Raw genomic sequence first — 12,275 nt, forward strand, 5'->3', positions numbered from 1 at the left:
TAGCCCTTCCTATATTCACTCCTTTGATCGTTGCAGTACCGCTTTGTACCATTGTTAGAAAATCGGTCACTATTGTAGGGTTGTAAACCATGACCGCCAGCACTGTGTGGCCGATCCCTGCTCCAACCGTCATTATGGTTATTGCTATTGTACCCTCTGTGGGGTGGGAAGGCTTCTTCTGCCCTCCGCCCCATGTTTGTGATGGTTTCCGCATTCTCTTTCTCGCTCCCAAACTCATAAAACTTTTCGATTACTCTATTTACTTGCTCCTTGAATGCTCTATAACTTTCTAACACCTGGCTCTCTAACCTGATACTGTCCTCGGCTAGTCTATACTGCAATTCATTATTATTCTCATCGAGATTATCGTCCAATCCATTAATATCCATATTTATTTTACTTTCCACCTCATTATTATTTCCGGCTACCTTAATATTCAATTCCCCAATATTCTCATTAATATCCTCAGCTAATTTACTCTCCACTTCATTACTATTTCCTGCTTTCTTATTATTCACTCCATTAATATTCTCAGCTAACTTATCTTTCAGTTCAGTACTATTTTCATCTAGTTTCTCTTTCAACTCATTGATATTCTCAGCTAATTTAATTTCCACTTCATTACAATTCTCAGCTAGTTCATTACTCAATTCATTAATATTCTCGGCTAACTTATCTTTCAGTTCAGTACTATTTTCATCTAGTTTCTCTTTCAACTCATTAATATTCACAGCTAATTCAATTTCCACTTCATTACTATTCTCGGCTACCATATTATTCAATTCATCAATATTCTCTTCTAATTTATTATCCAATACATTACAATTTTCATCTAGATTATCTCCCAATTCATCAATATCCACAGCTAATTTATTTCTCACTTCATTACTATTCTCAGCTATATTATTATCCAATTCATTACAATTCTCATCTAGATTATCTCCCAATTCATCAATATCTACAGCTAATTTACTGCCCACTTCATTACTATTCTCAGTTATCTTACTACCCAATTCATTAATATTCTCCACTAATTTGTTCATCACTTCATTACTATTCTCGGCTATCTTATTATTCAATTCACTAATATCCACAATTAATTTACGTTCCACTCCATTACTATTCTCGGCTATCTTATTATCCAATTCACTAGTATCCACAATTAATTTAGTTTCAACTTCATTACTATTCTCGGCTATCTTATTATTCAATTCACCAATATCTACAATTAATTTACTTTCAACTTCATTACTATTCTCGGCTATCTTATTATTCAATTCACTAATATCCTCAATCAATTTACTTTCCACTTCATTACTATTCTCGGCTACCTCATTATTCAATTCACCAATATCCTCAATCAATTTACTTTCCACTTCATTACTATTCTCGGCTATCCTATTATCCAATTCACTACAATTCCAGACCAGCATAGATTCCAATTTCCTATAATTCCCGGCTACTTCATTTCTCAAATTAACGAACTGGCTCTCTAGCCTGCTAGTATGGCTCTCTAGCCTGCTACTATGCTCAGCCATCTCACTCTTCAAATTACCCATCTCACTCTTCAAATCACTCTTCAATTTATTACTAGTTTCTATCATTTCGTTCCTCATCTGATTCATCTGTTCCAATATCCGCTCTAACACACTATTCGACATGACATTGTCCGAACCTTGCGAACTTTCTTTATCTTGGCTAGTACTCGTCCCTGCTGTAGTCTCCATTTTTTTTTTTTTTACTTCTAGTCTGGCTCCTTAGCAACATGTAATATATAATATATCTTCAACAATTCCCCTTAAACTCAAAAACAAAATAAACCCTACCAAAATGAATTACACACATGTACATATATATGGACACAACAATTGAAATGAAACCCTTTATGCTTACGTATCGACGTCTTCTAGGTTACGCCTGGTTGATCGTCTCCCCCACCGTCCATCATTGTTCTCAGCTGTTTCGGGTCTGCACGGTGTTGTGGCTGTCGGTCGTTGATACTGCATGATACTGCAAGCTGCTCTACTAACACTGCTTCGGCTGTCGGCTCTCGCGTCGATCCCCGCCGTGATCATTGTTGCCATCAGCCGCATTAACCCTGCATCGGCTGTCGGCTCTCGCGTCGATCCCCGCCGTGGTCATTGTTGCCATCTCGAGCCCGACGTTGGGACGCCAAATTTTGATGCGGGTCGCCGTCGTCGACGGTCGTCTGTCGTCGTCGTCGACGTCCACGACGCCTTTCCTTGCCCTCGGCAGCCAGCTCCGAAATATGGAAAGTATCTCGAGGAAGCACGTCGATGTCAATAATTAATTATATACACTGATTAATTTGGGCGCCAGCCTCCTCGAGATTACTTCGGTAGAGGATGAGGTTCCCAGGTCAGCTGCAAAACGGTCGGGACATGGGGTTTGGGAGACGTGCTCGTAGGTTGAAATGATGTAGGCGCACACCAGAAGTTGTTGGTAAGAACTATGAAAGCGTTTATTATTATTATTAAGTGTTCGTTTCAGATCAGCAGAAATGCGCGTCCAAGTGTATAATATCTCGCTCTCACTTCCCGCAAGTTGGTATACTAATTTCTGAGTTCACGTAATTATATATTTTGTACTATAAAACACCAGTAATATAACGGACAGTTGATAACGCGATGAGAGGAAAGAATTCAGACTTATAATAATAATGCAACACACGACTTCTTACTACACCCACTAAAAAATTCTAAGTCCGTAAATTGTTATACTTCCGAGTTAGGTTTGCCGAGAATATGTGGAGTGCAACTTCTCCGAACACTGTCTATCTGCCTTCTCCATCCCCTACTTTCAACCACCAAACATAGAATTTCGCCCTCCTATCTATATATCACGTGTCTCTATTAAGAATCCTGATTGGCCATGATTACACTTACGTCACTTAAGACGCGTTCTTCAAAAATTGTTCGTTAACTAGAACATCTCCTACTTCCGGCGTCCTATTCTCTGACATATACCAGATCATCTCTTTTGGAACCTGGCTTGGCGTCATCTTACTGACCACCCGCAGGCAAAGTCCATACATTCCCTCATCAGTCAACTCCACGCCTGGACACATGTTTCCTGTCAGCCTGGCTTCCCTTCGGCCTTCCTGTCCACCTGTTACTTCCGTCTCAGATTTTGAAACTAACTTACACGTCCGCGTATTCTATCCATATGAGAATATTAACACGAAATACTAATCTAATGAAAATCTCCTTATCCTATACGAGGAACCGTCTCATATGTAACCAATATCTCTTTCGTTTCTTCCTCTTCAATTAAGACGCATGAAGCAATTAAAAATTCTTATTCGTTAACACTCAAAACTCCTCTGTTTCCAGCAATTTCAATATCGTACGTCATATGTTTTAAACAGCAGATAGAGAATCCGATGAGACGATGAGGTAGAACCGTTACAGTGAATGCACTGCACTTAAAATATCCGTTGCGTGCGATTCGTCCGAGGAGTGCGATACGATGTAGTGAACGCTTACCTTAAGAGTCGCACATCTCGGAGGAAGTAAGAATGACAGAAATGACAATGATGTGATTGTGGAAGCATCACCATTAGAAAGAAAATATCGACGCAAACGAATGAAAGAGAGAACAGCTATACTTGAAATGCAGCCCAGATGTGTTCCCAGGTTTCCTTCTAAAAATTTCCTCAAAATCACATTAAGGTCCTTATACGCACTCAAAAAATTTGCGTAACAACCTTTGTAGCACACCATTGTGTTGTGCAAACCCGCGAACTTATCTTGACCATATACGGTACAACAATTTGGGCGAACTCCAGTTTAGTTGTGATTGTATTAAGATGTCCTGAAAAGCTGTTAGTTTAGCTAGTGTTATGGAAATCGAAAGATTTTGAAAACGAAAAAGGAAACAAAAGATCTGGATGAAGACTGGTTGAAGAAAAGCTGTATTTGAAGAGTGTGATCCCAAAACGCGTCCTGTTCATTTTTATGAAAGGACTGGGCTATTGTATCCATCGGTCGACGGAGTGTGCGAGTTTTCAAATAACATGAACAATGACACAAACTTTTAGATAAGGACTGGCGTTGTTTTGGAATAAAACATGCATAAAATATGATAGAGGACTCACACATAATCATATATATATATATATATATATATATATATATATATATATATATATATATATATATATATATCACAAAAATGGCAAAATTGACTGAGCGAGTTTTGGGAATACACTTTTCAATTGTACTCATCAAATTCTAATAGACGAGATTGACCTAAGTCATTCATTTGTGGACTACAAAAGTTATTTACGGATGAATTCTATTACGTTTGGTGGGCCTGGAAATGGTTACAGCGCTTATTTAAGAAAAGATACAATTATGAGTGAAATGATATCGGTCAAAAAGATATCATTTGCCACTTTGAGGTATTTTGTATGTTGCGTCTTGTCAAACACTACTATATTATTGTTGCTCAAATAATTTCGAACATGTTCGATTCATTTCACACTGTTGTGCTACAACTCAATTCGCACCATACACAGCAGTCAACATGTTTGAATAACGGTCTTGTTGCGCAAATTGTTTGACTATAAGTAGGCCTATGTGTATGAAAATACAAATTGTTTGAGTTAAAGGCCCCATTCACACTCAAATATTTTGCGCAACAACCCTTTTAGAACAAAATCGTGTTCTGCAAACCCGTTAACTTTACTTGCTATACACGGTACTGAACAACGATTTGGGCAAACTTCAGTTCAGTTGTAATATGAGGAGCAATGGATTAGAACGCATTCAGTCCGTGATAAATTATTTTTCAGAAGAGAGAAAAAACGAATAACTGCCAAAGTTACAGGGTGTTCTATAACTCGCAATATCTACTTGTAGTGTGTGGTCCATACACTTACACATGAGTCCTCTACATTCAAAACCTAAAGGCCATTTTTTTCACTATTGAGTTATGCGCAACATTAGATTGCCAAGGATGAATTTAATTTTGAATTCCAAAAGTCACTAAATGTCATGCAAATGGCTTGTTAAAAATCACTGTTACAGTACTCTGCTACATGAATAGGATTACCTACAATTTTTCAAATACTTTATTTTAATTCTACATTTACTGCAATTTCTTTTGTAAAATATAGCTATAATAATTATTACTTCCACTACATTTTGAGAATTAATTTGTAACAATATTTACATTTTCAGATAAAAAATAACAGTCATGCATGGTGTGACACATTGTCACACTGTTACAAAAATCCTCTTTTGCATTGGCTCGGAAATTCTCAGGATTTGAGCCCAATCGAAAGTATGTACGTTCTACTGAAAAATGAACTGGCTAAAGACATTATTACAACCAATGCGATTGAGAATATGCCACGCAGATTTGAGGACGTTATTACAGAAAAAAGGGGATCCACAAAATTTAAGGATTTCACATGTAATAAGTTTGTAATAAGAACATGTAAACATTGTTCAAAATGTAGGCTACTCTGAAAATAAAATAAAATTGCAGTAAATGTAGAATTAAAATAAAATATTTGATAAGTTGCAGGTGATTCTATTAATGAGGACAGGTACTATAGGTTCAAAATCCCCTCTATCCGCCACCAGTTACATTCAAATTCCTTTAACTTTTGAAGACAGAGAATTTTAAACCTACAGAATTCATAAGATTTAAGATAAGTCATTTTTTATTTAACACCATACTTTTTTTTTAAATATTTTGGACTCAGTGCATTTTGATCCAATTTCATAGAAAATTAGTTTTATGAGCAACAAAAACGTATTTCTTTTTTATATTTTAATTTTAGTGATCAAAGGAAATCTTAATATTAAGAAAATATATTTTTTCCCCAATTTTTGAGAAGTTCCCCGACCCCGCAGAAAATGTTTTTAGTATACTTTTCATTCAGTTATAAAAATTTAGTTATAAACAACAAAAAAAGAAAGAAAAATATACAAATATATGGATTTATTGAAAAATATATCGACTTAAAACTACCTGGTACCTCTCAAATTCAGTTTTGTTTTGTTTAAGTAACACCAGTATCTTTTTTGAAACAGATGCATTCCACATCATTTTCATTTTAAATGTGTTTTTAATATAACGCTTTAATGGAAAATGCAACTCATTCTCACTTCTTCAATTATCCCCAAACCTCTTCCTTAGCAAAATACGTCACTGACTCTATTTTCAAAGTGGATGGTCTGGATCTCTAGTATGTTCTAAAACTCTGATGCCCCATTCCAAAACAGACAAAAACAGCTTCAAATGATCATCAAACAGTATGATCGTTCCATTTTAATATTCAGAATAGACTTCCCTGTTTTCAAAGTTTCATTCAAGAATACACGTCTCATATTACATGTACCTGTAATTTTCTTCACGAAATTACCCAACTGTTTGACCTCTTTCAGATACCAGCTTCTCAACATAGTTCTGTATAACTGTGCCAGGATTATAAATTTCATAATATTGGGATGTTGGTAAAGTCATTTCGGAAACATCGAAATGACTTTTCCAACATCCCAAACATGCTATCAATATGAATGAATGTCCTCTCACGGGAAACAGCACCATAATGTTGATGAGAGAGAAGGTGACTTCCGAAGCAGGCATAACATCAGGACTTGTAAAACAAGGGGGTTTGTATTTGGGCTCCTATAGCCATCGGAAAAGAACTAAATGCAGTCTGTGAAAGCATAAGATTGTGCTCTTTCTCTAAGAAATCTATGAGAGAAGACGCCACTATTATAGACACCATGCTCACTTGATTTTTTGTCAAGATGTCAGACATATGAGACTTGCCTACATCTGTTATGCAAAATACATAAGTAATAAGAAATCTGAAGCGAATAATTTTAGATTAATTGCTTATAAAAGCGCGCGAATAAGATGCCTTCACTTCTCCACGTGTATTCCGCGAGGCATCGAAGCAACGACGTATTAAATACCTGGATTTATCATTGATGTAAGAAAGCACGTTTTGTTCCAGCCGTCTCAGTGGACTCAGCGCTTTTCTTAACCACACGTCGTATTTCGAACCTGTGTTTAGCCTGTAAAGGAATGATATAATATGATACAAACTAATTGCACAGATCGATTAAGAGTTACCCAAGTAAAGGGAATCCGGCTCAAACAGCATTTAGTTCGAGGATGGACCGAGCGTTTTTTGATTCAACACTCCTCATACGATGTCCTTAGAAGTTGCATGTTTAGTCTGTGCTGCGGAAACGGAAAGATTTTCAACCCCCCCCCCCCCACCAAAAAAAACAAGCAAGCAAACAAGCAGAGTGTTCGGATAAAAAGAACAACACCCAAATGAACTTCTCGAGCCATAATAAGGGAAGAGATTCAAGCCACTGAAGATCAGGAAATACTACTGAATTTACCAGAAATAAATTCATTACTACCTACTGTCAACAGAACACAAAATGTGCGTGCAATCAACTACAGATTAAAATTGTACAATACTGAGGAGAGGCATGAAGAGAGAAGTATAAAATAATTAATATGGTATTTAGATTTTTCTTTGTTTTCTTTGAAAATTAAATTCGTAATTAATTTCATTGTATATGACTGAAATAAAGTAGCCTAATATAATTCTGTATCATATAAGGCCGTAACACGATACTACGAGAGGAGTTCGGCCGGCGTCGTGAATCGGGTCCCGGCATAGCTCAGTTGGTTAGAGAGCACTCAGCGCGCACAGCTGAGGGGTCCTGGGTTCGATTCTCGGTGCCGGTACGGATTTTTCTCGTACTTAATGGTATATAATATAATTCTGTAAATAGCATATTAATCCTACAATGGACCATAAATATTGTGGACTAAGAAATTGGGGAGCTGCAGATTGGAGTTTAGAACAAGTTTAGATTCGACCGGTCAATCGGCTAGGTTGAGCATCTGACCGGATATTCGACTTTCAAGCGGTTACACCTGAAGTATTGCAGGCTAGACATAACACCAGGTGCACTTAATCATACATGAAACTGACATTTTCTGAGTACACAATCGGAGTAACAACTGAAGGAAATTTATTTTGTCTTATTTAAGAAAAAAAGTGTTTGAAAGTGCTCCTACAGTTCATTCGACATTATAACACTTTTTTTTATTACTTTGAACTTACCGTAACTTCGTAATTATCGTTTATATTTTAAACTTTTACAGTCTTAGTAATAAAAGTTGCTCATAATTAATGTGTTAAACAATGGTACAGTTTTACACAGAACAAGACGTGCATAAGCCATGTAAATTTTTCTTACAAATAAACGCTAATTATAACTTATAATTTATTACACCAGTGTTAAACAGTATACATCATAACTTCGTCGTCATTTTATTACGTCGTAACTCTTTCTCGTCACATATCGACTGAATCTCGTTCGATTTTTATAACCCGATAATCGATATTACATAAGTGTTTACTGTTTATGTAAGATCGTGGATGGTTTAGAGTTCAATTCTCAAACAGAAAGAAATGGAAAGGGGGAAGATAACACGATCTCCAAATTGGGACAATACAGAAAAATTAAGTACCATATACAGAAGTTCAATACGTCATTTTGTATACTAATAAACATATTTCATAATAGGTAAGCATTATATTAATAAGCCAATAAATCATGAGAATATTCGACTAATATTTTACAATATCATAAACGTATGTTCTGATCAGAAGTAGGACGAGATAAATACAGTATTACTCGACCGAGGCCAGTGGAGTCTTGCAGTTCGGAGCGCCACTTGTACTGCTCCTGCGTTCGTAATACATCATCGAGATAGTTCACATTACGCCCGCGGCTCCACTCGCCTCGGTCGAGTAATACGTATTCTGCCTATGAGAACAAAAAAATATTGTCGATTGTTGTTTAGCCAACTGTCCAAAGACATCTGAACTTTACAAGTGATATCAACATGACACCACCTATGAGGCAACTAGGCCAGGAGATAATGGATAGGCTGGCCAGTTCCTTTCTCTCTCCGTTGCATACATCGCAGATTAGCTACATATTCCACTTCAGATGCATACAAACAATTATTTTTCCCCCGACACATATCGTCAAGTGAGATGTAGGCTACTGCCTGATAATAAGTTATTCGTATATAATGCTTTTTAACTACTGTAAGTACAAATACATTATTATTTCATTAAGAAGTCATTTATAATAAAATAGAATGTCAGTTTTAAGGAAAAATATAATTTTAAATGTACTTTCAGGTTCTTGATGGATATAGTTTTACTCTACATGTTGTTGCTCTTGAAGGTAGGTAATTTATTGTAATATCTGGATGGCTCAATGATATGATCTGCCTTTTGTATCCAAAAGCCGCAGACGTCCTCTCACAATGAGAGCGAAACAAATCGAGTATTCGGTAAACCGAATAATAAGGCAGTCCGCATGGTGGAAGAGCTTTGCATACTGCCTACACCGCCAGGCGCTCAGTATCGTTGTATAATTTATATTATTCTCAACCTGTTTTGCAGGACTCTATAAGAAATATGGCCTAAAAATATATAAAATGGATAAAAATGTCCGAAGACATTTCAGTATGGTGGACGAAATCATACAGTGGACGATTTTTATAAGTTGACATAAATAGGTGGAAAAAATGTTTATGGATATAAAATTATTTGTGGACTAAACACTCAACTTTAGAAACATTTATGGTGAATGCAAATACTGTAGACGAAATGTTACTGCACAATCTGTATGAGAATCATGTCAGCAAATGATTTTAAATTACTACTGCAATTTATTTGGTGGCCGGATAACTCAGGCGGTACTGGTTACGAATTCAATGATCCAGGGTCCAATCCTACAATCGTATGGACCACACTGACCTATATCAATACCAGTCTCACCAGTAGTGTATAGGGAATTATAAGCATGAACACTGCACGTCCGTACCTTAGACGTAGCAGTGACTTATCTCAATGACCTTCAAACCAGCTGTCCCTGCATCAGCGTGAGGTTGTGTCTTTTTCCATATAGTTGGCGCTGATATCGCACCAGCAATATAGGCCTATAGCAGAAATGATTTTTAGCAGACTTGCCAACGAATAGAGATTGCTGTTCCACCGTTCGCGGGTGCTCGATTACACTGACCTCTAGTGTTATGGAAGTGGAATTACACGCTAACGGATCGCATGCGTACACAAAAACAGAACAGGAAATTTCGCCCAGTCTTCATTCTTTATCATTCCTATTCGTTGGCCTCACCAACAGCAATGGTCTCTCTCTCATGAGCAAATATTTATCATCATGGAGATGGGTGTACCAGTGTATCGTGGGTCAGCTAACGCCATCCTCAAAGGAAAGATTTAAAATGAAATGCTAATGGGTTTGAGATACCGTTAATGCCGCAATTATTGATTTCGAATTAAATAGGATATGCTTTCATATTACTTAACCCATAAATAAAATCGTAAAGATAATGAAAAAAACTATTGCAGTAAATTCTTTCTATTTTCAATGCAACTTCAACTGAATAATTGCAGTTCGAGTAGCAAGATGGCGTCAGCCTCGCTCAGGCTATTCATGTGCGCTGCGTGTCTGCAAGGTGAGTGATCTGTATCACAGCGCATCGAGCCTGGAAACACATAAGTGACTCAAGGAGGGATTAATTACTCTTTACTGCCAATGTTAAATTTGTTTATTTAATGTCTCATGATATCAGAAACTATTAAAGATATCATACTGAAATTTTTACAGGATAAAGATACAATACTTGTAAGCAAACTGACGTTGATTTATCAACAAATATAAGTTGTGAAAAATATTTTAATTTTTGTTATTTTTGTGCATTGGCCCCATTTTCTCCGGAACTATAAATGACAAAAAGAGAAAACTTTAAACATGTGTAGACAGCTATACAATAATGAAATGGACGCACATTATGTGATGCATGTCTATCAGTTTGATCAGAAAAAAATTGTTTACATAAAAATAGCAAAATTAAATTAACATAATTAGAAAAACTTCTTTCACAACTTGCATTTCTTCCTAAATCTGCGTCAGTATGTTTAGAAATCTCGTAGCTTTATCCTGTAAAAATTTCAGTATGTTTTCATTAGTTCCTGAGATAATGGGTGATTAAATAAGCAAATTTAACATAGGCGGTATAGGGTACTTAATCTCCCTTCAAAGAAAAATTAATTGTAATTAAAATATTTATATCTCAGTATCTTTCAGTCTCGATAAAATGGAATTTGGTATACGTGCATTACATTCTTTCCTCTTTATGAGCTCTATACAATTTCAAAATTTTCAAAGAACTGTTTTAATTAATAATAATTCACTGCCAACTCTTTTAGATGAAAACTATGCTATCATTAAGCATTTCCCTAATATTTTCCACAAGCCTGTAATTTTTAAGTCAACTCTTCCTTACAATGTTTATAATAACAACATGAACAACAGAAACTAAAATATTTTGCTTATCTAGTCAAAAATATCGTACTTCCTCGCGTATAGACTCATTTTTTTTTCTTTAAAATTAGGTCTGAAAAGCAGGATGTATCTTTTACGTCGAAATTGAGTTTGTGAATGAGTCAACGCCTCACGGGATGCTGTGAAAACTGATACTGTGGTTAACTCACTTAAGAAGTATGGCATTAGTAATGCACTGGATGGTATAGATGACAATTTGTTGCATGAGGACACTACTTATTTAGAAGAGGCTTCAAGTCACTGGTGTTCGAGAATAAGGTGCTTAGAAAATTATTTAGGTGTAAAAAGGATGAAGGTACAGGACAATAGGAAAAGTTACACAACGCAGAACTACACGCATTGTGTTATTTACATAACATAATTAGGAACATTAAATACAGACGTTTGAGATGACAGTGCATGTAGCACGTATGGGTCAATCCAGAAATAGCCTACGTATATAGTGTTAGTTGCTAGATGTGAGGGAAAAAGGCCTTTGGGGAGGCCGAGACGTAGATGAGAGGATAATATTAAAATGGATTAGAGGGAGGTGGGATGTGATGCTAAGAACTAGATTAATCTTGCTCAGAATAGGGACCGATGGCGGGCTTATGTGAGCCCGGCATTAAACCTCCGCGTTCTCTAAAAGCGATTTATAAGTAAATGTTTTAATAACAATATAAGATTGAGATTAGAAGTTTCAAAAACTGCTACTGACATTAAAAGTCTAATGTCATCAGAATAAAGCCATGCTTCTCAATAAAAACGTGTTTTGTAGCTCGTACACCTAATAAGTTTAAGTTCCAAATTACTCCAATTCATGGTAAATACCTCCAGTTC

Source organism: Periplaneta americana, chromosome 13 (assembly GCF_040183065.1).
Source record: "Periplaneta americana isolate PAMFEO1 chromosome 13, P.americana_PAMFEO1_priV1, whole genome shotgun sequence".
Taxonomy (NCBI): Eukaryota; Metazoa; Arthropoda; class Insecta; order Blattodea; family Blattidae; genus Periplaneta; species Periplaneta americana.